The sequence below is a fragment of the Protopterus annectens genome, chromosome 6.part0, assembly GCF_019279795.1.
Source record: "Protopterus annectens isolate FY-2018-M chromosome 6.part0, PAN1.0, whole genome shotgun sequence".
In the NCBI taxonomy this organism is placed as follows: domain Eukaryota; kingdom Metazoa; phylum Chordata; order Ceratodontiformes; family Protopteridae; genus Protopterus; species Protopterus annectens.
Genome location: NC_056737.1, coordinates 289,345,671 through 289,373,569, shown reverse-complemented (window position 1 = coordinate 289,373,569; position 27,899 = coordinate 289,345,671).

Sequence of the window (27,899 nt, the reverse complement as noted above, 5' to 3'; positions counted from 1 at the left end):
GGAATGTCACCAAATCATTTCAGATACCTTTTGTATGCTGGAGGGGGGAGTCAATACAGACACAGAGAAACATGCAGACATTACATAGACTATGACCCAGAGTGGAACAGAACTGGAGAAATGAGCCCATACTTGGACCTGCCTACATATTTATGGCTTCAGTTTGATTATGGGATGTACAGTGTGAGAGTATTCAGACAATGAGTGACAGAGGAAAAGTACACGAGTGACAGAGGAAAATTACACAGAAGTAATGTTTTGCAGCCTTGAAAAATATGAAAAATATATTTGGGCATGTACGTCACATGGGATGAAACAAAAAGCATATAGTCACTTGTATGTTTGAGTGCCTGAAAAAGCTGTTTACTCACTGCAAATAAGCTGAGATTTGATGTTGTCATTTTCATTCATTCCTCAACTGATGGGTTTCGGATCCAGCTTGGCTGCTTTCGCTAGATCCATGGATCTTCCCTTACCCATAATGCCCCACGAACCTAATGTATCACAGATCGTTTACCACCATATGGCTCAGATGTGGATCTCCTTTTCTCAAGCATTTGTGTGAATTTTTCAATATCTTCCAGTTGTATGTTAACTCCTGTTGAATTATATACCTATATGTCTCAGTCACTCTCTCCCTTAGTCCCATTAGTTTTCAAATTCTGTCTGACAAGCTATTCCTTTCCTACCCTCTTATTGTTGGGTACTCTTTGAAGTACCTTTGTTGGTACTTTTCCTTTCTTCTACTGTAATTCTTTTCTTTCTACCCTTTAGAGGGTATTTCTAGTTACCATTGTTGGTACTTTTTCTCTTATTAAAAAAAAAAAAAAAAAAAAAACTCTGTTGCTTTAGCTTAATTCCTTTCTGTATCTGTTAGAAATGACTGATAAATCAGCCGGTTTCAAAAAATTTACTTCCTGTGATCCCCTATTCTGATGACCACAGAGAATGTGTATACTTGGTATTGCCCATTTAGACACTGATTGTTCGATTTCTGGTGGCTTTAATTCCAGGGTTCTTAGTGACAGAAAAAATAAGTTGGTCCTGAAAGGTCTTCTTCCCTCTCCTCTTCCTCTCTAGCAACTGGGGTTCACACCTCCCTCAAAGAGGTCTGAAAAGGGGAAGACTGAATCGATCCTCAAGCATAAAGACCCTAAAAAAAGGTGCCCAGATCATTCCACCACATCAGTACTGTTCTCCAAACCTCCTGCAAAGATATCAAAAAACTGGATCTGACACCTTCAAATATTTCTTCATCGAAGCTGAGGTCCCCTCTGATCCAGTCACCTAGGTTTTCACTGGAGCCTATCTCTCCTTGGCTCCACTCACCTTTTCTTCAGGAAACCACTAAGAGACATTTCAAGCCTCCATCAACCAGCTCCTCTCTTAGGTCCTCCAGGAGCTGGTCAGAAGCAGAGGTGGATAGGATGGTAAAGTCATCAGAGCTCAGATCCAAAGGGGGGGTAATCCCAGCTCTGGTGTCCATCTGACCCATGAACCTGCCTTCCTCTTATTCAATAATAATATCTCCTTCTCAGATCCATCCCATGGTTTTGGAGCCCTAAGATTCAAAATCCCTGAGGGTGTCCTTGCCAAATCTGAAGACAAGTGGTTCTTCATCTCTGACCAAGTTCTTTAGTCACCCGGCTCTGATGATTTTGGACTGGCAGGTCTACCAGAGCTGAGGAGTCAGTGTAATTTCCAGGGGGGTGGAGTTAGCTCCGATGTTATTGAAACAATCTTTGCCCCAGGTCCTTTTGTGCTGGACAGCTTGGGTCTGACTCCCTTCTCTAGATGGAATTCTGGGGGAGCTCAGGGCTAGTTAGCATAACGGTTTTTGGCTTCAGTGCTACAGGCTTCTGTTTCTCTTGGGTCTTCTACCATTGAGGTATTGGAGAGGGCTTTCTCTCTTCCTAGAGAGAGGGCACCCTTGCCCACCTTGGATCCTGCATCTCTTCCACCATCGGGTTTGAATTCTGAGCCTCTCACCTCTATTCCACCAAAACAGCCTACCCAATCACACCTCCAGTCAGTCTCTAGGGATTCCCCTGCCACATCTGATACCTCACCAGACCATCCCATTGATGAGGTCCCTAGGAAGAGGACATGTAAGATGGATCACTTGGATTCCCCTCAGGAATCTTTCACTCAGACAATGATTTTGATGAAGGGGAAGGGTCCCCCAGATCTCCACCTGAGGAGCTTTCCTTTGGAGAAATACTGGAAATTTTAAAGCAAAAAGGTGGATGGTTTTTCAAACCACCTTCTGAGGAGGAGTCAGTGTTTCTGCAGGCCTTTGGGTCTGAACCTGCTACATCTTGGGTAACTCCCCTCTGGCTGATGAGTTAACAGATCTTGTCTCATGACTTGCATGGAAAGGACTGGATACTATGGAGCCAATTCCCAAGTGAACAGATAAAGTTTTAGACCCTGCAAAGGACAGAGCACACTGGAGTAAAAGGGTTTCAGTGGATGCTATGGCTGTGGTAGCAGCCACCAAAAATGAGCTCATACAGCAGAGCACATCTGTCCACCCCCTAACAGGGAGTTTAGTTCCTTGGACAGATTTGGAAAGTGCCTCTATGCTGCAGTGACCTTTGCCCTGAGGTTGTTGAATTATTTGGCACACTTTACTAGGTTTAAAAGAGGTTTGATAAAGGAGCTTTCAAAATCTCTTTCTGTTTCATGTCCATGGAGTACCAGAATAATGTTTCTTCACAGCTGGCCACCCTTCAGTTCATATCTACTGCATCCATAAGGTTGATTTCCCATGCTGCAGAAGGCATCTCAAGGGAGGTGGGTTTGGGCATAGCCATCAGAAGACATGCCAGGATGCAGTTGTGAGATTTTGTGGAGTCCTTTAAGTCTTCGTTAATCAATGTTCATCTCAAAGGTAAAGGAAATTCTCTCCAGAAGTGAGCAGGAAGGAAAGACGTTGTATGGAACTGGGATCCGTTTATTTACCCCCTCAGAGCCCCTTTTCAATAAATCAATGAGGAGATAGAAAAATAAAGTTTTGTAATTCCTAAGGTCCTTTCCAAGACTCACAAGGAGATAATTCTTCCAGAGGCAGAAGGGGGAACTCTAATGGAAGATGCCATCCATGTGGCAGAGGTGGCTCACAACACTAGGGTTTCAAGGATTCTTTCTCTGACAAACTCTTATCAGCCCTTCTAAGAAGTTGCCTGTTTTTGATGCTTTTGTCTGGCATCAGTCAGGAAGATGGGCACTTGTCTATGCACCTAGATGGGTGTCCATGACAACAGATTTTTGGGTGTAGAGGATCATATCCAGAGACTATTTTTATACCACTTTCTCAAATTCCCACATAGAAATGAGGAAGATCCCTGATGTCCCACCCAATAAGTGGGATGCAGCAGCTCCGGAAGTAAGAAAGCTGCAAAAAAAAAGTCATCCAAGATGTCCCACCAGACCAAATTGGATATAGAATTTACTCAAGATTCTTTTTAGTGCCAAAAAAAAGACAGGGGATTTGAGACCCATTCTATAACTCAGCAAATTAAATTAAACTGTGATCCTTCAGTGTTTTGGAGGGTCACAGTTCTGTCCATTCCACTACTGTTGCGGAAAGATGATAGGATGTGCTGAATAGAGCTTCAGGATCTGTACTATCACATCAAAATGAAGAGGCACTCCAGAAAATATCTACACTTCTGGCTGGGAGGCAGTTATTATCAAATCAGAGCACTGCCCTTTGGCTTCACCACAGCCACCAGGGTGTTTACCAAATGCATGGCAGTGGTAGCAGCCCACCTAAGACTGCTAGGATTCCAGGTATTTCTGTATCTAGATGATTGGCTCTTGACTGCTCTGACCAGGCATCTACTACTTCAAGCACAGGATTACTTGCTCCAGTTGTGCCACTATCTGGGCATCACAGTCAACTACAACAGATAACATCTCATTCCTATACAGAACCTCGACTTCATAGGTGCTTGCCTAGACATGACCATCAGATAGCATCTCTACCTTCAGCAAGAGTACAAACCCCCAGATCCCAGGTAAAGGAAGTGATCTTGCATTCTTCTCTTCCAGCATGACTAGTCTTGCAAGCCTTAAGGTTGATGGCTGCAAAGATATCTCTAGTCCTATTGGCCAGATATCATTTGCGGATTCAATAGTGGACCCTATCAGTTCAGGGGTTTATTCTTCAACTACTCTTGTGCATTCTAGACAGGATGACACAAATTTATAAGTAACACCATATTTTATGATCTGTTTGAGCAAACTTTCTTAGGGCCTCCCTTTTCTTTTTCCTCTCTCAGTGGCCACAGTGACCATGGACACCTCCAATCTTTGGTGGGTGGGGGGCATTTCTTGGGAAGGACAGTCCAAGGTAAGTGATCCCCTTAGGAGGCCAATTCACCTACAATGTCATTAAGATGAGAGCTGTCCTTCTAGCCTTGCAAGCCTTTCAAGATGCTGACCCCTCCGCGACTATTACAATCCAATCAAACAATATGTCTGTAGTCTGGTACATTAAAAAAAACAGGGAGAACCATGTCCTATCCTCTTTGTCAAAAGGCAGTGAGAGTGTGGCAGTGGGCAATCTCTTCCAGTCATTTTCTCATTGCAATGCATATACCGGGGAAATCCAGTGTGCTTGAATACAAACTAAGCAGGTCCATTTTGATGCCTCATGAGTAGTCTCTCAATGTCAAAGTTTAACAAAGAATTTTCCATCAATGTAGCCAGTCATGCTGTGATCTCTTTGCTTCCCCCCTCAACAAGTGCAGCAGGTTCTTCACCCAGATTCCCCCCAGAAGGAATCACTGAGAGATGCTGTAGTTTACAGTTGCCCCCACCCCGGTCTCCTCTGTGTGTATCCCCCATTACCTCTACTCCCCAAGCTTCTGCAGAAAGCCTAATCATTAAAGAACTCAGTAATCCTCATTGTACCATTTTGGCCTTGTCAAATCTGTGTTTCCTTTCTGTGGCCTCATCTTCTGTATCCGCCCTGTATGCTGGACCCCAGTCCAGACCTGCTGCCTTTTCCGATGAGGGTAGCACATCCAGACATAACAAGCCTCAAGCTGACTGCATAGTTTCTGAGTTCCAGTGATGGCTAGACAGCCCAGGCTTTCCTCCCCCGGTCCAACATATCCTTTTGTCCTTTCAAAAAGCTTCCACTAGGAGGATTCACAGAAGTAAAAAGAAACAACTTTTTTATTTGGACCCTCCAGAGGGAGATTTGGATCCCTTTTCTGCCACAATTTCTACAGTTCTAGTTTTTTTTAGCTTCCCTCTTCAAAGAGGGGGCTAGTTTCTCTGCTATCAAACTCCAGCTGGCTGCTATTTCTAGTTTTCATTCCAGCGAAAACCATGCTTCTTTGGCATCTTCTAAGTTGTACAAGACCTTTCTGAAAGGCACCTTTTTACTAAGGCTCCCAGTCAAGGACCCTACTCCTTCTTGAGACGTATCTATTTGAATCTTCTGCCAAATCAGACCTAAACTTTTTTCCTGGAAGACCCTTTTCCTAGTTCCCATTACATCAGCGAGATGAATATCTGAACACCAGGACCTTTCTTCCAATCTTTCATACCTGATCTTTTATAAAGATATGGCATTTTTGCAGACTAAATCATCCTTTTTACCTAAGGTGGCTTCATGGGCTAACATTACTCAAGTCCTTAACCCCCAGTTTTCTTCCCAAATTTCTCCAATAAAGGTGACTATGTGCTGCACCTTTTGGTTGTACAAAGGCAACTTCATTTTTACATTCATAGAACCAAAAATTTCAGAAATTCTCAAAAAATTGTTTGTCTGCTTTTCTCATAACAGATTGGGCATGGCAGTTTACAAAGTGACTTTAGCCAAATGGTTCTGATTGCATATCCTTTGTCTATAAACAGAGAGGTTTGTCATTGCCTAACCCACCTAAAGCACATTCAATAAGGTCTATAGTGACCTCTTCAGCTTTTGATCAAGAGCTTTGGGAAGCAATCATTTCTTGTTTGGGTTCCAGTTTTATCTCTGCTATTTTTCTCAATAGAGTCTTTATAGAATAAACTGTTTTCTATGGGCAGCAAATTCGATCTAACATATGTTAGGTTGTTGGGGCATTATGAGTAAGGGAGTAGCCTGAGAGTTGGATCTGTGAATCTAGTGAAAGTGGCCGAGTCAGATCCATGGTCAGATCCGAGACCCATCATTTGAGAAAGAATGAAAATGGACAACATAGATCCATCATTACAGTGAGTATGTAACTTTTGTTTTTCAACATGTAACATCCTTCAAAAAGGACCATTGGCACAGATTTGAAACTGGTTAATTCACTAGAGATTATTGATGTTTTTTTTAATTCACTAGAGATATTGGTGTTATTTACTAACTTGTTATAAGTCATTAATGATAATTAGTGAATTTATATTTTCTTTATGATTTAAGAACATTTTTTTCACTTGAATACCATTGAGTGAACCTTACCTTGCAGTGTCTGCTTTGTTATATTTTAGGATCCTCTCATCTATGAATGTTTGACAATTAGGTAAAGTGTGGTAATAAAGTTAAAAAATCGAAGAAAAATCAACACTGATGTGTCCAGTACCTCTTACTGCAAAAGGATCAAGACTCTTGACACCTGCTTTACCCAGTCCGTATGAGTTTTAGTGGTGCTACATACATGGATACCCAAAGTTCATATATACAGCATAATGACATTAATGTGCAATATTTGGAACTGCATCCTTGGCAACATGCTGCATGATCTGTGATTGGACAATGGCATAGGAGTACAGGTGCATCCTGGGTAAATGCCCATTACATTTTGTTGAATAGCTGTGTTCCTTTTCTGTGGTGTATAAGATGACTATGATAGAAGAGTACTACATGCAGGTTTGAGGAATTCTAGTTACAATAGGCATTGCTTATGTGTTTCAAAATGATGTTACATGCCAAAAAAGTGTAATGATTGCACGGAACATCTGTTAAGTGTCCATGCTACAATTTTATGACATACATTGCACAGTGCTGGCCAATTATATAATACATCCACTGCACATGAGACAAGCATATTCTGCAAGGCTGTTGGCACAAAGTTGCATATTGTGCAATGTCACACAGCACACACAGAGTCTATGTATTGTGTGTATTATATAGTGTTCTTATTAAAATATGCATTGCTTGGCATTACAAATTGTTCACAGTATAACACACTTATAGTGTTATTGGTTCACTGTGTGTATGTGTGTTGCACATTAGTACAAGCTATGCATAGTATAAAAGAACATTGCTCTCACAGGGCATGTGTGTTACATAGTACTGTTGGTACAGTGAGCACTGCATAACACAATACATGCTACACATGGAATAATACACCAATGCACATATGGAGCATATATAATGCTGTTGGTACAGTGTGTATTGCAGAGCAGTACAAGTTAGATATTGTAAGGTACAAGACAACACACATAGTACACACAAGGTATTTATGTTCCATAGTGCTGTAGGTACAGTATGCATTACTCAGCAGGATAAACCATACATAATAATATGCACTATATAATGACTTTGATGGAAGCTATAATGGCTGATCCAGGGAGCTGCATACTAGTGTGCAGTACACATTTGATGAGGTCTTGGTACACATAACTGAACATGATTTAGCCAAGGTACATCTGTGCTGTCATATGGCACAGCATGCTGTTTTTGTGAGTAGTAGCATAATATACATCATCGCCTTCTATAACCATACTTTATGCCATCAATATGACACATAACTGCCATCAGTACCATAAAAGGTACTGTGGTACTTATTGTCAGTGTAGCAAGGATAAAAAATATTGATAAGACAGACAAAGGTTGGGAAGGGTGGCATATAGAATCAGATAAGAAGTGCATTTGAAATTATAGGTAAGAAAAGAATAGAGATCATGTGGAAATATCTGGGAAAGGTATTTTGGATGTGAGGGCCTGCAAGGAATGGAAGAGCAGGTACACAAGTATTTAGCTCTGAAACACAGATTAGTAATGGATAACCTGAACACAAGAACAACACTAGGCAAGTGAGTGTGGGAATCCTTAGATGTCTAGCTATGTACAGCTTTAAGTAGACACACAAAAGCTTTTGCTACCTTTTTGAAACACTTAATAGTGCTTAGCTCCCAAATTCAGAAGGCTGCAAATTATGTCTTGTATAAATTTTTATGTATGCCCATCAAATCGTAGAGACTATCGTTAAAGGTAGCTAAAGGAGCATTTTGTTTAACCATAGTGGTAGTGTATCCAATAGCCTAAGAATTTGATGAGGTAGGATCCTGCCTCTCTAATTTGCATATTTGTTGGTGTGTTTCAGGTCCCTTGTGTGATTATTTGTAGAACACTGATTTTGCAAAGAAACATCAGGTCAAATATGATTTATTTTTTCACGCCTCTTAGAGTTAGACTCAGGTCACCTTTGAGCATCCTGTTGGCTACTGAGAACATGAAGAGTTTGCCTAATCTGTCAGGATAGTTGAAGGACTTAAGCTCTTTAAATGTTTTGGTTAGAAATCTTTGGGTTCTTTTTTATTTGAGTGGTTATATTTTGATCTGTGCACATCAAAGGATGCATTGTATTCAATGACAGGTCTAATAAGGGAAGAGTAAATTGGTGGTATGACTTATTTTGTTCCTGAAGATATTCCCTTTGAAATTAACTGTGGCAGATAGGGATTCCTGACAGTACTGGAAACATTAACATCAAATGAGTGAGAAAGTTGTCCAGATAAACACCTAGGTCTTTTATGGCCATATCTGTCTGAAGAGAAGTGCCATGTATGACAGATGTGGTGAAAGCACATTTTTGCAATTTTCTTCCATATTTTATGTTTTTGCAATTAGCTTGAGATTATTTTCAGTACACCTGGAATGTTTATATTCCAAATCTTTCTGGAGCTTTATTATTACTAAATGAGCATTTAACAGTGCCCAGCTTGCATTTATCAACAAACCTAGTTAGTCACATGTGTGATATTGACTTGAACATTTGCAAAGTAAATGCCAAACAAGAGAGGGCCAAGCTCTGATCCATGTGGTACCTGGCTAATTGCATTTTTACATTCAGAATAATTTTCACAATTTTGGATCTCTTGGATAGCCAACAGTCCAGTAAACAATGTAGGGGTTGACATTACATTTGTCTATATGTTTCAGTAATGTCAGCATGGAGAATAGTGTCAAAAGACTTGGCCATGTCTGATAAGCAGCAAAGATAGAGTAACCACTGTCTTTAGCCTCTGTGACCTTGTGAAACAAGATTACTAGGCTCATGTCACAGGATCTGCTATTCATAAAACCAAACTGATTAGGAACTAGCTGAGTTAACTTCATTACATTTGCATAAATGAGTTATTTTATCACGTATCCCATGGTTTTGCATATAAGGCTGTTTTGGCTTATGGACTTATAATTACCTGGATCTGTGGGGGACCTTCACAGTGGCTGTTTTTCAGGCATCAGGTACAAACCCTGTAGATCGGCTGATAGATGCTTTGCTACTGCATACTTCATACTGCAAAGAATGCAGAATGGAATGTTGTCTGGTCCCATGGAGGTATTAATTTTAGCCTTTGACAGAGATTCTAGGACTTGTGGCAAAGTGACTTCAGAGGAAACTAAATTTCTGGCATACTGGGAACAATAATGTGGTAGGTGGGGTAATGTTAATGCTAACTTTGCTCCTAATATATTGGCTATAAGACTGAGATCAGAATGTGTGATCAGACTGTGTGATACTATTATGGATGGGCTCAAGATGAGGAGACAGAAGAACGAAGAAGTACTGTGTGGTGAAACCGTGCACAGCTGAGGTTACTAATAAGCAAGGACTGAGTAATTTAAGGAGTGAGGGGCAGAGTCTATAATGTGTAGAGTACACATTCCATCTTATTGTACATGCCCATATTTCAGGATATCTATCCATAGCAGGACAGTAACAGAATTTCAAATAAAGGGACACATTATTTCATTGCAGAAATGTATGTATTAATCATCTCTTAAATTTTTAATAGGCTGTTTCATAAGTTGAGTCATCATGGCAAGGTTAAATACTATATATGTGGGTTATTTTCAGTGTAGCCAAACAGCATGTATACAGAAGCTGAAAGAAAACAGAAGTACACAGAAAGAGAATGGTAGAATGTGTAAAATCCACATACAGTGACAAGTGGCCACCTCTATGCTCCATTATTAGTTTTCATCCTTCCTTCTTTTAATACCTTGTGGCTGCATCTGCATCAGCTATGTGATAAAATGCTACATGTAAATTGTGCATAGTGTGCACCTTAATGGTATATTAGTAAACATACTGTGAACATTAGGTTCACCCCAGAATTGCATGTTGTTATCAGTGCAACACTTATGCTTGTACGATAATGTACTTAGGTGTGTAGTACACAGATGATATTGTATACTGTTGTCTAATAGCTCTCAATTTGTTTGTTAAAAAATCAAGGACAAAGGCAAAAATAATTCCCCGGATTTATGAAGCCCTATAGAGCATGCAGGATTAGTCTAAGAGCTATTTTCAGCAATATGGCCAACGTGCGATCCAGGAATGAGCACCCGGGACGTGCACATGAGCTCTTAGACTAATCTTACATGGACCGAGCTCCTGTATGCAAATTACCCTCATTTGCAGGTGAAAACCATACAAATGAGGGTAATTTGTGATCCGGGAAGCCAGCAGCTGTCAGTGCAGGATGAGTTCAGTCTGCAAAAATGTACTCAGTTAGTAACCGAGTACATTTCTGCAAACTACAAAATGGAGCTATGACAGCTCCAAATACAGGCTGCATATTATTGAGGAAGCATGCCAATGGCCAAGTAGAAGGCCATTGGCATTGCAAAAATAATAAAATAAACCTAAAATAAGCATTCTAACTAAAAGCAGTATTCTGCCATGCAAGTCAATGGCAGGCATAAGGCAACCTGGCCAGTAAGTAATGGTTGCTAAGAGGGGAGGCTCAGTGTGGGACATGTAACTATGCATTAGCAGGCAATCCTATGCAAATGAGGGGAAGGAGAGTGAATCCCTGGTTTCCCCAGGGTGTGAGGCAGGTCCCAAGAGTGTAAGAGTATAAATAGCTGGGTGCAAGACTAGGATATAGGTGACATCATGGGGGGAGGGGTTATCAGGCATACTGTAAGTGGATTGGAGCCCTGTGGCTTGGTATTGCTCCTAGCTTAGCACAGCTAAGCTTAGGGTGTGTCCAAACCTGCCTAGCACTCTTTACAAAGTGTAAGTGGGTGTGCGTGCTGTGCACTGCATTTTACAGGAAGAAAAAGGAAGTTAAACTAGAAAATAACAGCTCTGTGCACATTTGAGCACTCCGTTTGTGTGGCGTGCACACAGGCTTAAACAGGGAGGCAATGGGAAGGGAAAACAGCAGTAGGAAGGTAATCAAGGAGAACTAGCTTAGCTGGCAGGTGAAATGTATAGCCAATTACACAGACAGCAGACCAGCCCAGCCCAGAACACTACTATAAACTAAGCAAACACCCTCCCCTCTGTTTTTTCCACACTCTACACCACTGGTGTATACAAGCAGGGAAATTTTAACAAACAAACATACAAAATGAGAAGGGCTGCAGCAGACAACATAGAACAACATGTGCAAGAGGCTGAGGGTGGTGAGGATGTGAATGCTGCCGAACAACCCACAATGAGGAGATGGAGAAGAGTGTACAGACCCAGGGTAACCTACCAGGGGCTACATGAGCTGGAGATAGTGGAGCGCTATAGGGTGGACAGAGACCTCCTACAGCAAATTGTTGAGCTGTGCCAGCCACACCTGACACACCAAACTGAGCGGGGGGAACCCATCCCAGTGGATACCAAGGTATGTGTAGGCCTAGGAATACTAGCCACAGGTACCTCCCAAAGCACAACTGGGGATATCATGGGGATCTCACAGGCATCAGCATCCAGAGTATTCTACCAGTTCCTGGATGCCATGTCAGCACATCCAGAGTATTCTACCAGTTCCTGGATGCCATGTCACCACATCCAGAGTATTCTACCAGTTCCTGGATACCATGTCAGCACATGCCAGTGAGCACGTATATTTCCTCAACACCCGTGAGGTGTTGACCAGCAATATGCATCTCTTCCACCAAATAGCAGAATACCCTGGGGTAGTGGGTGCTACAGACTGCACACACATATGCATCAAAGCACCACCCGGTGAGCAGAGTAGGGCCTACATCAACTGCAGGGGCAACCCCTCCATCAACTGCCAGGTTGTATGTGATGCCCAGGGCATTATAATGAATGTGTGTGCTGGCTGCCCTGGAAGCTATGACAATTGACAGATATGGCATCTGATGCAGCTGTACCACAGATTTGCCAATGTGGACATCCCTACAGTCACCTAGTGGGGATGCTGGGTACCCACTGGAGCCATGGCTGATGACACCCATCAGAAATGCACACACACCTGAACAACAATGCCATAATGAGTCACACGCACAGGCCAGACATATAATAGAGCATGTGTTTGTGATGCTCAGGTCATGGTTCCAGTGTCTGGAAACATCCGGTGGAGCCTTGTAGTATTCACCAGCTACATGTACCCAAATTGTTATGGTATGTGCTATGCTACACAATATGATCCTGCAGAAACAGCTGCAGCAGGAACAGCATGGGGCAGGGCCACACAGCACCCCACCAATGCCAAGGCCTGTTCAGGCATAGAGTGACTCAGAGGAGGAACAACCTGAACCTACCCCAGTAGGCAGAAGGAGGTGTGCCCAGTATGCCCTGGCCTTGACAAAGAGGCAGCACATAGCATATGCACTGATACAGTAGGGACCCAGGGAATGACACCTCTCTCTGACTCACACAGACAGTAAAAGGGATACCAAACATGACACTACCTGTGCTCAACCATGTATAGGGAGTGTACTATGTGCATCTGAAATAGGCACCCATCCAGCACCATCCTCAAGTCTGGCACACCCTCAAGGTAAGTCAATCAACCTACCGATTGCCAAATGGAGTAGAATGTGTTGTTACCTGTAGCTATGGTATGAATGTGAGCATGCAAGAGAATTGGGTGGCCGGATGCTATGGCAGCAGACAGTAGACACCAATAGTGACACCATGACATCTGTAACACATACTGGAGTCACCATAGTAGCCAGTACTACACAGGGTGACAAAACCCACTGCAGGAAGTGGGCTGAGCGACATGTGTGTCCATAAGACCCACACATGCCAGTCAGCAAGGTTCACATACCCAATAATAGTCTCAGCCAGCAGGACAGGTGTATACAAACACACACAAATGATGTACTATGGCCTCTGAATGAGCCCTATGGGTAGCCCCTCCCCCAGGCCTACACAGACAGACTACAGCAGGCCAGGCAGTTGGATGTAAGTTGTGAAGGCTAGAAAGTCAGAAACTAATATGTAGGTAATTAAAGCTAAGATCTGTAGTACACTGGTATGCCTCTAGCCAGCACAATAGGTAAGACTACAGACTGAAATGGAGTACCTGACATGCCAGTACAGTCCTAACAAATGTGTACAAGTGTTATGTGTGCTCCCCCATCCTAGGTACACTTATAGTAACAGTCAGATGTGTCCCTCCCCACTCTTGTGTAGGAATGTAGAAACAGTTAGCTGCCCCCCCCCCCTGCTATGCAGAAATGTAGCAACAGTCAATGCCAAATGACTGATGGATACCCTGGAGACACATCATGCTACCTGTCGGTGTACAACACAAAGGTCAGCACCACAGTACAAACTACCTGGTCTTGATCCACACATGCAATACAGATGGCCATACTGGGCATGCTCACACACAGAGGAATGAAGGCAATGTCAGTCAACAACATACTGAAAGGTCATACTGGGCATGCTCACACACTTGAACACATGAAGGCCATGTCTGCAAACACCAGTGGACCAGACATATCTGGCAGTTGCAGTTCTTAGTGCAGACACATGTCAGTATGCACCACTCCTGCCTTTCACACACAGTGCATAGGAATACAGACGCATATGTAAGGACAACATCCTATAATAAATCAAAGGTAGACTGACATAGATGTGTGGAAGAGGGTGACGGTGACAAGGAGCCATCCGGGCCTGTCCCACCCAGCACACAGCCAAAGGGCCCCAGAAACATGAGGTGCAGATGTCACTCACTGCAGATACTAGCCACCAGTATCTGTCAGTATGACAGACTATGTGGTACACATGCCAGCTGTGCAACATGACTATACAAGGAAGTAGTCATCTAGTAGCTGTATACATGTATCTGTGACATATGACCCCGTGTTTGCCCGCATGTGGCAAGTCAACCCCTACATGAATGGGTTATGGCCCATGCACACACCACCCTCCCCATAGCAGTATTATGACAAGCCTGCTGAGGTCATCCAACGTGAAAAACACCTTTGGGAGAGCTGTAGCTCAGTAACCTCCATGATGCGTCCCATAACTGTGTACTGCTGTAGTGATAAGCTAGTTAGGTAGTAGTTCTAACCCCAGACTTGGCAATTGCGTGAGTGTGTGTTTGTGTATCTGACTGTGTAGAAAGAAATGCTTTTTAGGCTACTCACACTCCGTACAATTCATATACTCAGCTTTGGCAAGGCTGCTGATGTCACTCACCTAGAAATACACCTCTGGGAAAGTCATAGCCCAGTAATCTCCATAGTGTGTCCTGTAACTGCATACTGCTGTAGTGTGATAAAGTAGTTAGGGAGGTGTTCTAACCCCAGACCTGGCAAATGTTTGTGTGTGAATCTGTGCATGTGTCTGACTGAGTAGAGAGCAATGCTTTTTAGGCTACTCACACTCCGTACAAATCATATACTCAACTTTGGCAAGGCTGCTGATGTCACTCTCCTGGGAAAGTCATAACCCAATAATCTCTGTAGTGTGTCCTGTAACTGTGTACTACTGTAGTGTGTGATACGATAGGTAGGTGTTCTAACCGCAGACTTGGAAACTGTGTGTATGTCTGACTAAGTAAAGAGCAATGCTTTTTAGGCTACTCACACTCCGTACAGTTCATATACTCAACCAGTGGCGGCTTGTGCTATCAGACTGCAGCCTCCCCATTTGTGAACCACAATGGTACAGTCCTAATCCTCCTAACCTGCACATGGAAAGTGAATATGGACTGCTGTGTTACCCAGTCTGGATTCAGGAAGAAGGCAGCAGATTGCTGATGCTCCAGAAGTCTATGCAGTTGGACTGTAAGGTCAGCAGTCTTGATACAAACAGAACACAGGAAACTGGAAGTGAGCATTGCAGTGCAAAACACAGACAGCCAATACTCAGCTGCTGCAGATTACTCTCTGGGTGTGCAAACAGCTTTCTCTCTGCTTGGGTGTGGAATTCCAATTTATTTTAGATTGTGAATGCAGAGGGGGAGAAGCTGTACATGAACACAAGCTGATACTCAGCTGCTATGGATGTTTAGTTTAGAAGCTGGTGCAATTCATGAACAGAGGTGGATAGCCTATACTCAGATGCTGCTACAGAGACAGCTGATTATAGCAGGTGTGTGTAATGCCCCAAGTGCTATATGGTGATAGATAGAGAACAAGCTTGAACCCTGTACCTTGGGCCCAGGTGGCAAGAGCCTGAATTCCCTACCCACCACCATTTGTAAAAAAAAAATTGCAGATTTTTCCCTCATACTTGTTCTGTTCCTCATAAAATTTGTGGTTTCTGTATTTTTGTGTCCTTGCAAAGTCAGTAGTGCATTGGTGCAGTGGTAGCATTACTGCCTGACAGCTACAGGTTCTCTCATTTGATTCTTGGCTGGGTTGCCTTACCTTCTGTGTGGAGTCTGCATGTCCTCCTTGTGTTTGTGTGGGTTTCCTCTAGTGTCCTCCCATCTTACGAAGATGTCTGTCTGGAATGTTTCTCCTTGGGCCTCTGCTAAAAATTAGGTTTTGTTCTAAGTCAGACTTTCTTGGTTAACAAATGTTAAAAATTACATGCATTTGAATATCAGACTTCATATTCTTCAGAAAGTACATGGTAACACAAAAGCTTTAATTCTAGCAATTTTCTAAGTGTATAAGATGGATATTTGAAATTTGTCCCTATTTTTGGGACTGTATTCCCTCATTATTAGCTTTGTCCAGGTTTTTTGTGCTAAGGTTGAGAGCTATGGTAAGAACTGAATTCACTGAATATGTTTGGGGCTGTATTCCCCCATTACTGGTTTTGTCCAGGTGTTTTTTGCTAAGAGGTTGAGAGCTATGGTGAGAACTGAATTCACTGAATGTTTGGGGGCTGTATTCACCCATTATTGGCTTTGTTCAGGTATTTTGTGCTAAGAGGTTGACAGCTGTGCTATGGTGAGAACTGAATTCACTAGATGGTAGCCATTTAAGTTTCAGTCTTCCTCTTTAACAAAATAGCTGATTTGGCATAGTAGTATGTTGCTCTGTTTTGCACAGGGTCCTGAGTTTAAGGCTTGGCAGTGAAATGAATGGTGGTAACACATCATTTTATTCTAGCAACTTTCCAACATTATACAAGCGATGTTTAAAATGTATCCCTGGTTTTGGGCTTTTGTCCCCCCCCCAATAAACTTTGGCTTTTTCCAGATTTCTTTGGCTGCAAAGTTCAGAGATACAGCTGAGTGAGTAGATTTTACAAGGAGCTGAGAGCTGCAGAGGAGCAAAAGTTTAATGCTGCTTATGCTGCATTTGCTTGCATTGTTAATAGCACAACAGGTAATATATTTGCTTTTGATGCAGAAAGCTGTGGGTTCTACTCCCACAATAGATAGATGCATTGCTGATACTGTACTGTGTTGTAAAGTGGGTGGATGCTGCACTCTTTTTTGGTGAAGATACCTAGTAACTATGAACCTGTTATCAGTTTTCCATCCTTTCCCTATTGCAATATTGCTAGCTTATCATTTTTTTATTGTAAGATAGGCAATTTATTACTCAAGGACAACAGGCACTTTATTTGTAGATGAAACAATGAAATACAAAGCTGTTTGCTAGCAGCAACCTCATTAGTTACAGATCCCTTTAATGTGGAATTATTTAGGTGACTTTTACTCCTTCAGAGATTGTGCATATTTACCGATACTGGTGGACTGTAGAGGTTTGAGTAGACTTTTATGATGGAAATTTCCTGAATTGGGCAGTTTTGTCATTACTGGTGCATGGATTTTGTTTCATTGTTTACTGGAAAAATTTCAAAACAATAAATTTAAAACACCTTCTAAATCTGTACTGCATTGTACAAGGAATATAGTTTAATACAATCAGGAAGGTGTATGAAAGAGTATGTGTATGTTTTGTGTTCATGGGGCCTGTGATTTGAAAACAGTCCAAACCCAAAGTTAATCTTTATCTGCCACTGGCAAAATGCATTTTCTTTGAATGTGGGTTTCAATGCTGTTTCAGTGAATGTGAGTTTTCAAGGGCAGAGAAGTTTTAATGCTAAGTCTGTTTTCATTGTGAGACTGCATTGCTTTGTTTAGCAGATATGATATATGTTAGTGTTTGCGCTGTAAAATGCAAAATAAAACTTTCAAATGAAGTCCAAATCATCGCAGAAGTAAAGCAGTATGCACATTAGTGTTTATGGAAAATGGGGTGAAATAGCCAAGTAATGGTTCATTGGAATGTCTTTAGGGGGGGAAACTCCATTCGACCAAGATTTTGTGAGGGGGGGAAGGGCAGCAAACTCAAAGATAGCCCCAGCTGAACTACACCTCTCAACTGTCCAGATTTTTGCAGAATTAATACATTTTTGCTTCTTATTTTTGGTTTGTTCCTCATAAAATTTGTGGTTTTCTGTCAAATCATTTAGGAATGAAGTCACTAAATAATGACAGACACTGAGTTTCAGACTTCCTAATCTTCAGAAAAATGCATGCTAAAGCAAGACCTGTTATTCTATCAACTGTTTTGGTTTATACAAGTGCAGTTTTTAGTACAGTTTATATGTTCCCCCAATATATTTGGCCTTGTCCCGATTTCCTGCATTAACAGGTTGAGAGGTATGTGCAAATAAATTGCTTTATAGAATCAGGCTTATCCAAACCTCTCAACTGTCCCCAATTTTGGCTCAACATGTTGCTCTTACCATAATAATCCCTCTGCAAAATGGCAATTTTGGAAGAAAACATGGGAGGGTTTACAATTAATAAATAACTGTAATAATCAGTTATAGATTACTTTTATTTCAAAAATGCATATAGATTATTTTATTTTGTCAGCTGCTCAAGTTAGCAGTACTAATATTAAAAAGTGTCCCTTCTCTGACAGGTTCCCAGCTGTATTGTGTGGCTATTTTATATTTTTGCATCACATTTTTGGTCCATTTTTCATAAAATTGTGTTTTTTGGCAAATTAGTGGCAAATCATTAAAGACTGAAGTTAGAAAATAATGATAGACATTTCAGTTTCAGATTTCATTCCCTTCAGAAAATTCATACTAATGCAAGACCTACTATTCTATTATCTTTCTAAGATTATAAGAACAATATTTAAAAATTGTCCTTATTTTTGGGCCTTTGTCCCACGTCTATATATGGCTTTGTCCAGATTTCTTGCTCTGAGGTTGAGAGGTATGACAAATGTGCCAGGGCCATCGCAGTCAGTCAGAGACATTTCAAATTGTGACATACTTGTTGCACCCCACTCCCCCATGTAGTGACTCTGGATGTGTCCAAGCAAGGCAAGGAGCAGTTATGCAGTGTAAATGTGCAGACTATCCTACCATCCAAGGTAGACACAAGTACTACAGTGGCTTTTCATCTGTTCTTGATTTTGCAGAATGTCCTGGTTTCTGTCATATTTTATACTGTTGATTTATGCTTATTATTATTCAGAAAATGCCTGTTGCTCTGTGTTTAAGTAGCAATGCTTTAATGACCATCAGGTAAGCTTGTCTGAGATTGCAAGATGCAAGTAAGTTTTAATAAGCATGCTGTTAAAGAATTGCCAACATTGAAAGCCTTTATGTTGTTGCCATGCAGAGAATACCTATATAACTAGATAACGTATAAGCCTTGGGGATTGAAATGCATATGACAATATTTGTAATAAAGGACAGGATTACATTATTTTAAGAAGCTCATTACAGGCTTTACCTGCAAACTAAACAGAATGCCAATCTATCATGTGTGGTCCATATCCTGTGCAGTAATCCTTTAAGCAATGTATGTTGAGCTTGTTTCTTGTTTGCTTTTCATTTTTTATTTTGAACATGTTTTCCCCATGAAACAAGTAGATAGTTGTTGTCAGGCAGCAGGTCTATTTTGGATAAGAAACATTTTTACAAGTGGGGTATCACAGAGATTGTTACTTTCAGCATGTTACTTGGTACTTTAATAAAGCTGAATATAAATTATAATTAGAACTGGAGTGCAAGGAGAAGTGGTTTGAGTTGAGTGCTGCTTGTTTTTCTTATGCTTGATTTTGACTGGCATTCCAGTAATGTATTTAAAAAGTAATTTATTTTTTCATGCCTCACAACCTTTTTGTTTCCATCTAGATATTAAGTAAGCTGTCATGCAGCCAATGGATTAAAATATTTTTTTCTTCTACACTTCATTTTGTCTTGACTGGATTCTCACAATGATGGTTTGGCACCCAGGGCAGCGTATTTAATTAAAGTTACAGTTTTTGTGGTTTTGAGCATAGCTCCTCCCCTTTAGTGGGTCACACCCATTCCCATTGACCCCATCCATTCAGCTGTCTCCTTCAGCCCCCTTTTGAATTGAAGCCATCAGCCACCACTGTACTCAACTTTGGCAAGGCTGCTGATGTCACTCACCTAGACATACACCTCTGGGAAGGGTGTAGCCCAGTAATCTCCGTAGCATGTCCTGTAACTGTGTGCTGCTTTAGTGTGATAATGTAGTTAGGTAGATGTTCCAACCCCAGAGTTTGCAAGTGTGTGTGTGTGTGTGTGTGTGTGTGTGTGTGTGTGTGTGTGTGTGTGTGTGTGTGTGTGAATCTGTGTGTCCGTGTGTCTCCGTCTGTCTTTGACTGAGTAGAGAACAATGCTTTTTAGGGTACTCACACTCCTTAGAATTCATATACTCAACTTTGGCAAGGCTGCTGATGTCACCCACCTAGAACTACATCTCTGAGAAGGTTGTAGCTTAGTAATCTCTATAGTGTGCCCTGTAACTGTGTACTGCTGTAGTGTGATTTAGAACTGTGGTAGGGTTCCATATCCACCCATGGCAGTTCTGGATGTTTTGTGTGTGTTCCAATGTCTGTGTATGGAGCAATGCATTATAGGTTACTCACTCACAGTACATTTTAAATGCCCTACTTTGGCAATCCTGCTGATGTCAATACAACTTTGTGGAAAACAGCTCTGTAGTAATTCCTGTGGTGCGACCTATAATTGCTCCATACTATAGTATGATATAGGCCTTTGTCAGGGGTTCAATATCCACACATGTTGGGTGTGGATGGTTTGGGTGTGTCTCATTGTCTGTGTAGGGAGCAATGCATTTTAGGCTAGTCACTCGGAGTACAGATGAAATGGTCTTATTTGGTAATCCTGCTGATGTCATTCAATGTGAAATACACCTTTGGGGAAGAAGTACTTCAGTAATGTCTGTGGTGTGTACTATAACTGTGCACTACTGCAGTGTAACAAACTAATTAGATAGGAGTTCAACTCCCAGACATGACAGGTGTGTGTGTGTTTGTAACTTGTATCCTGTGAAGAGGTGTGGGGGGGGTTGCTTTTTTCTTTTATGGTGGCCATACTATATATCACAATGTCAACCATACAGGGATAACAGATGTAAATTATCTGAGAGGCTGGGGTGCAAAGCCATACACATACATGTGACATCAAGGCCAGCCATGTGTTTGGCTGTGGGGGGATGCCTATTCATACAAGACATATAGTGTGTGGGGCCTCTCAACCCCATTAACGGTGCATGTGGACATATGTGTATTTGGTAATCTGCCATTGCTATCTACAGATGTATGGCTATATATACCTATATAGATTTATATATATGCTAATATATATATAACTATGTCCATATATACCTACATGGATATAAATCTGTGTACACATATGTAACATGCTGTGTATATGTAGACATATAGGTGTAGACACATATATGTGTCGATTTAGGCATATGCATGTATATATGTGCATATATATTGATATATATGTTTATAGTTTTAGAAATTAATATATATATATATATATATATATATATATATATATATATATATATATATATATATATATATATATAGATATGTTGTATCTGTTTAGATATTAATATATTTACACACACATACCTCTAGATGTTGGTATACATTCTCTGTATTGTTGCATGACTGGACTGGATGATATGTTTCTGAAAACATCAAATCTCTTTATATCTGTCATGGCTTAGTGGTAAATCACTTTTTCTGTCGTGTGCAGGGTCCTTGGTTTGAGCCTTGCAAGAGCTGTTTATTTTGTTGCTGGGCAGAACACAGCCCATTGGATATACAGTGATTAAGGCACTTTAAAGCAGTTGCAAGCAGGTTTGCATGGGTTTGTGCAGAGCTAAGCAATGCCTACACAGGTTAAGCAATTCACCAGCTAACTGAGTATAAGAAACTGTAACCAGACTTTAGCAGTGCTTACTTCTGCGCAAACCTGTGTAAACCCGCGTACAACTGCTTTAAAGTGCCTTAATCACATTGTATCCATTGGCCCTTGTTCTGCCTAGCAACAAAATAAACAATTTCTGTTAGGCTTGAACCCAGGACTATTCACACCATAGCCAAAGTGATTTACCTCTAAGCCATCTCAGATATACATAACCTTCATGTATTCACAAACATATCATCCAACCCAGTCAATCAACAGTACAGGGAATTTATTCCAACTTGTAGATGTATGTATGTGTGTGTGAAAATATATTAATGTCTAAATAGATACAACATATTGATATATGTGTATGTGTGTGTTTATATATATATATATATATATATATATATATATATATATATATATATACATATATGTAAGCAGATATTTATATCTATATAGGTATATATGGACATACATCTGTAGATAAAGTGGGAACATAGCAGAAACATATATGTCCACATGCACAATTAATGGGGTGACATGCACAAACAACATACATCATGCACGAATAGGTATCCCTCTCACAGCCAAACACATCTGCTCTGCAATACACTACCAGCTGTTGCAGATCCCATAATCAGGACCTTACATGGCAAGGGCACAAGATGTTAACAGTACTCCATCCCGCCTGTATGATGTCAGGCTGGTCTCAGTAACATATCATGCAGTACAGTCAGGCTCATAATGACTCCCATTTTGCAGTCATCTGTTACCTTTGTTAGCCAGAGTCCCGTACACTTGGCCTGTACTTCAGAGATGTAGATGCCAAACAGCAGTGGTCCCAGGACTGAACCCTGAGGTACTCCACTTGTCAGCTGTCTGGGAATGGATTTGGAGTCAGTTACACCTACAGTTTGGGTTCTGTCAGTAAGCCATGTGGCAAATCATCGAGTGGCATAGGGATGTATGGCTGGATTAGTTATAATCTATGTTTCCAGACTGGGGGATGGTGTTGAAGGGCTTGGTGAGGTCCACATAGACTGCCTTACCTTCTTTAACAGCTATGCAGATTGAGTCAAAGCAGTCAATCAGTTTCAGGAGGCAAGACTGGCACTCCATGAGCCCAATCTGTGTGGGGTTCAGTGTTTTAGGGTTGCCAATGTCTGCATTCAAAACATCCCTGATAATGCATTCCATGGCCATGCAGATCAGGCTCATCAGACTGATGTGACAGTAGTTCCAGGGATCACAGGTGGATCCCCCCTTGTGGAGTGGGATAACTGCGCTGTGTGCCTCTCAGTGGGCACCAGGCCTGATGTGAGGCTATGATTACACATGACAGTTAGGTGAGTTGCCATTTCATTTTGTAGTTTATGTAGTACACAGTCCAGGATGTCATCCGGTCCCATGGATGCTGTATTCTTAGCTGTGGATAGTGTTGTTTCTGCCTGTGTGGCCATGAAACTCTTTTTGTATTGACATGAGCCCTTTTGGGGGGTGAGAGGGGGTGAATGTGGCACTAAATCAATCTGCCAGGATATTGGCACATTCCATGGGAGCAGTCTATGTAATGCCATTCTGTTGTAGCTCAGAGCACTTCTCAGCATTGCCAGTTAGATTCTGGACATAACTATAGAATGCTGTGTGGTTGTCTGTGGAATCTGTGGTGATTTTAATTACATAACCAGCTTTGGAGGATTCCATGAGGGATCTCAATATCTTACTGGGGTTGGTAAGGGAGTTGTTTGCATCCTTAGATTATCCTTTTTTCTTCAACAGTGTCTACCTTCTGTTGTATACTCTGTTAATGGCAGGAGACCACCAGACTGGCTTGCTTATTTGGGGGTGAGCATTGTGGTTCTATGTGGGATGTCCGGAATCATGCACAAGTGGATGTGCTCATACAGTGCCTTAGTGCAGGATTCATCAGTTGAACTGTCAGCTCCTGTCTCCATGGGTGTCCCAAGCATTGTCACTTCTGCCTTGAGTAGCATGATGTTGGCTTTGTGAGAGGTCATTTACGGACAACTGTATATACATTCCTTTCACATGTTCAGTTTGATTATGCTATGGTGGGAATACTTTGGTGTAACTCAGTCTCAAGTACTGTTGTGATGGCTTAGTGGTTAGTTGCTGTGAGTATAATGTACAGGGTCCTGGGTTCATGACCTGCAAAGGCGGGTTATTTTTGTTCTGGCCAAAACAGTCGTTAATGCATACAGACTAATTAGGGCAATTTAGGTTAATCACACTCAATATAATTCAAATGCCCTACTTTGGCAATCCTGCTGATGTCAATCACTGTGAAGTACACCTTTGGGGAAAAAGTGCTCTTGCAATCTCTGTGGTGCACACTATAACAGCGTAATGCTGCAGTGTAATACAGAACTCTGGTAGAGGTTCTGTTCTCACACATGGGAGTTGTGGATGCTTTTGTGTCTGTCCCTATGCCTGTATAGAGAGGAATGCATGTTTGGCTAGTCACACTCACTACAGTTCATTCACCCTACTTTGGCAATCCTGCTGATATCACTCACTGTGGAATAAACCTTTGGGGACTGAATATTCCAGTAACCTCTGTGGCACGTTCTATAATTCCATAGTGCTGTAATGCAATAACTAATTAGATAGGAGTTCTAATCCCAGATGTGACAGGTGTGTATGTGTCAATGTTTGTCATTTATGTCCTGTCTGGAGGTGGTTGTGAGTGTGTAACAACAGGTCTCAATGTTGAGTGCATTTTTTAAATTTTTTATATGGTGCCCCTAGCATAAATCACAATATCCACTGTGCAGGGATAACAGATGTGATATCAGAACATAGTCAGTCATGGGTTCGATACCCTAGACTGGTAGGTGTGTGACACAAACATGCTTACCTTTTATTCTCCCAACCCACCCTGATTTTTCTTTGCCTCTGTATGCCTCTCTCACTCCCTCTCTGGTGGATGTGGAGACTTAGACCTGCTTAGCTTAGGCAGTGGCATATACATTGTCAGTGATGCTCATGATCAGCTGATGGCATCTGCATGGATTACAGCCCTCCTCTAGCTGATCGCATGTGGAACAGCTGTGGTAACATTCCCATAGCCAATTGCATGGAAACACACTCCAATATCTAGGAACATCACATTGGTGTTGGGCCTTTTCATTCACTGTGAGCAGAAACTAGATCTGTTGTTTGGCAAACAGCATCACAGATGGATTGGGGACTTACCTCTGACAACATAAACTGTGGAAACAGGCCAACACACAGGAGGGGGATGTGCCTGTCCTGACTACAGACTGTAAGTGCTGCTATACTGCAGTTGGGGTAGTATTGGTTTAACAGGGTGTGTGTGTGGATATGGCTGTTCTACATGTTTTAATACTTGTCATGTCAGTGCTATGTTTATGAAGAATCCCCATTTGTAGGGTCATCTGCAGACTGGGCAGTGTGTGGTGCCTTGTATTCCTTGTGTTACCCACAGACCACCTATCTCTCAACTGCAGAAGGTGGTGTGAGGATTGCAGTCAGTAGATGATGACAGCCGGGAGAGTTACTGACGTCATACTCTTCATAGGACATATGTTGCATCAAACCCTGTTACGACAGGAAATGTATGATGTTATCACAGCAACATGTCAATATTGACAATGTGCCTCCAGCCACAACCCTGTCAACCTTTGTACATATGTCATGCAATAGGGGGGCATATGTTCTGTACTCCATATTCATTGACAGCATATCTGATAACAAGCCAGTGAGATATCAGACTGCTACACATGTTATGTATCGTAGGGGTTATATTTGAGGACATAGCCTGGGCATTCTGTGGTTGTGTGTACAGTACTGTGGTATGTGTAAGTCTGGTAATTGTCGACAGTGTGTATAGTGCATATGTACCTTGGCCTGTGTAGAGACTGTGGCAGATGTCATTGTTCTTGGTCCTGTTCTAACTGATGTTACATGCTGCTCCACTGTATGTCACCCTATCAACTTACATGTTTGTAGGGGAGAACACACACATGTCCCAAACCACAGACAGCCATCGGACCACACTGTGTAGTGGCCTAGTATATGTAGGGTTTTTGTGTGAGTGGCTCATATCAGGATGGTGTACATCAGATAGTCCATATACTGTAATAGTACACTTGCTTATCATATGTGGCTGTGGCTGTGTTCACATTGGTTGTGATTATGCACTTTCACACAGGTGTCTGTTTCTCTGTGATGCAACATGCCTGTAGAGCCTGCTATCTATGCGGGTACATGTGTATTCCCACATAGGAGATGTAGCCCAGTGTTAAGTCAGTCTGCCTGTAGCCTGCACTGTGCTTTGTTACATGCCTAGCAGCTTACTGTACTTATCCAGTAAGATGTCATGTCCAGATACTTGAAAGATGTACTGCTGCCTGGCCACCATAATAGTCATGTATGTCAGACAAAGAAGTGGGATGCTGTTCAGATGTATGTCACTGACTAGTGGATAGTATGTGGCCACGTCACCTCTGTACCAGCAGTTATTATGCATCAGGAGAGACAGGGGTGTATAAATGCATAACCTATTGGGGCAAATGTATACCAGTATGTACATGTTATACCCATCTACATGGCTGTTAACATCCACATTGACAGGCCTGGTCCACATGTCTTGCATGAAGAGGTTCTGTGTATACCCCTGGACTGACCAGAGTGTGTCAGACTGTCCACATATATTAGCCATATTGCAGCTGTAGTCCACAGGGGTGTTACTGTGCTAGCAGTGGTACTGTACTATGATGACCTTAGGATGTCTGTAACTAGCCAATGGCGCACATGTTAACAGCAGATGTGACCTCCCACACACACCATTTCTGTGAAGACAATCCCTATTACAGTAGCAATAGTCTACAAATATACCTGCACTACATACGTGACATCCCCTTGCACTGAGAGGTTTTGATTATTGGGGCTGAGGTAAGGCTCCATTCCATGTGCAGGACATATGGTGAACATATATGTATATATAAGTATACATATATCCATATAGATATATACACATATACATATCTTGCTTAGTGTATGGCAACAGTTATACACATATGTGCCTGTGTTCCAGCCTCTGTCCTCTACCTACATACCAGGCTTTGCACATATGACATGCTGTCAGGGGTTCTTATGTAGTGGGCTGTGTGTATGTCATGCTGTCATTCCTGCCATCATTCCACTGCTGTTGTGTCCCCCATACATACTGGAGGGTTGGGGCCATATATGTGTGGGCTTCACCTACACAATACATGTGTGCCCTAATGCACTCCAGAGGCCAGTGTATGTAACAGTGGTATATGGCCCAGTATTAGTGAGTGTAGGGGCGGTGCTCCATGACTAACCTAGGCTGTTACAACATGTGTGGATATCTGGGATAAGCTGCCTTAAGGTATCTGGATGTACTTTACCATACAATCCCCCTTGGGTAAATGCAGGCCTACTGCCTCCTGCCATATGGGATGCTCTGTTTGTCAGTGTGATTGTGATGGTGTCAGGTATGCCTTGTTATGTAACAGATACATCCCATTGTGTCATCTGGGGTCTGTACCCCCTAGGGATTGTGTACAGAGTGTAGATAGAGGCTGCTGATCTATACATCTGCATTACGTACTGTTGATTGTCTGGTATGCTGTGTCCCAGTCTGTCATTACTAATGTACTACTTGAAGGCCTTGGCCGGACAGCAACCTATGTCAACCTTTTCAGACTACTGTCTTAGTATAACTGTTTCACAGTTGCATTACACTGTTCATATGGATGTCAGTGTCTAAACAGCTATATGACATGGCATATAAAACTGTCATAGTACACAAATAAAGCTTTCACATTCATTTATGCACACCTGTGTGTGGTGTTAGACCCTTTGATATGTCTGTGGGTATATGTTGCAGGCTATGAATGTCATTCGTATGTGTGGCTCATACAGTCTCCAGTTGGTAAGGTGGTGACTGGCTGCTCCATATTGTGTGCACGTACTACATATGTATCTTACTGTACATATCTCTGTGTGTATATGTGTAGTTACATATATATATATATATATATATATATATATATATATATATATATATATATATATACACCTGTATCTGCATATATATGTCTGTGTATATGTATCCTAGGGATGGCTATGTTGTGTCTGATCCTGGTTATGAAATCTGCAACACTTGGTACTGTATTACATGGGGGTCATGCTTGGCTGGGGGGTATACCTATTCGTACCAGACATATATTGCGTGGGGCCTCTCAACTCCATTAACGTTGCATGAGGACATATATGTTTTGTCATTTCCCCATTGGTATCTACAGATGTATGTCTGTATATACC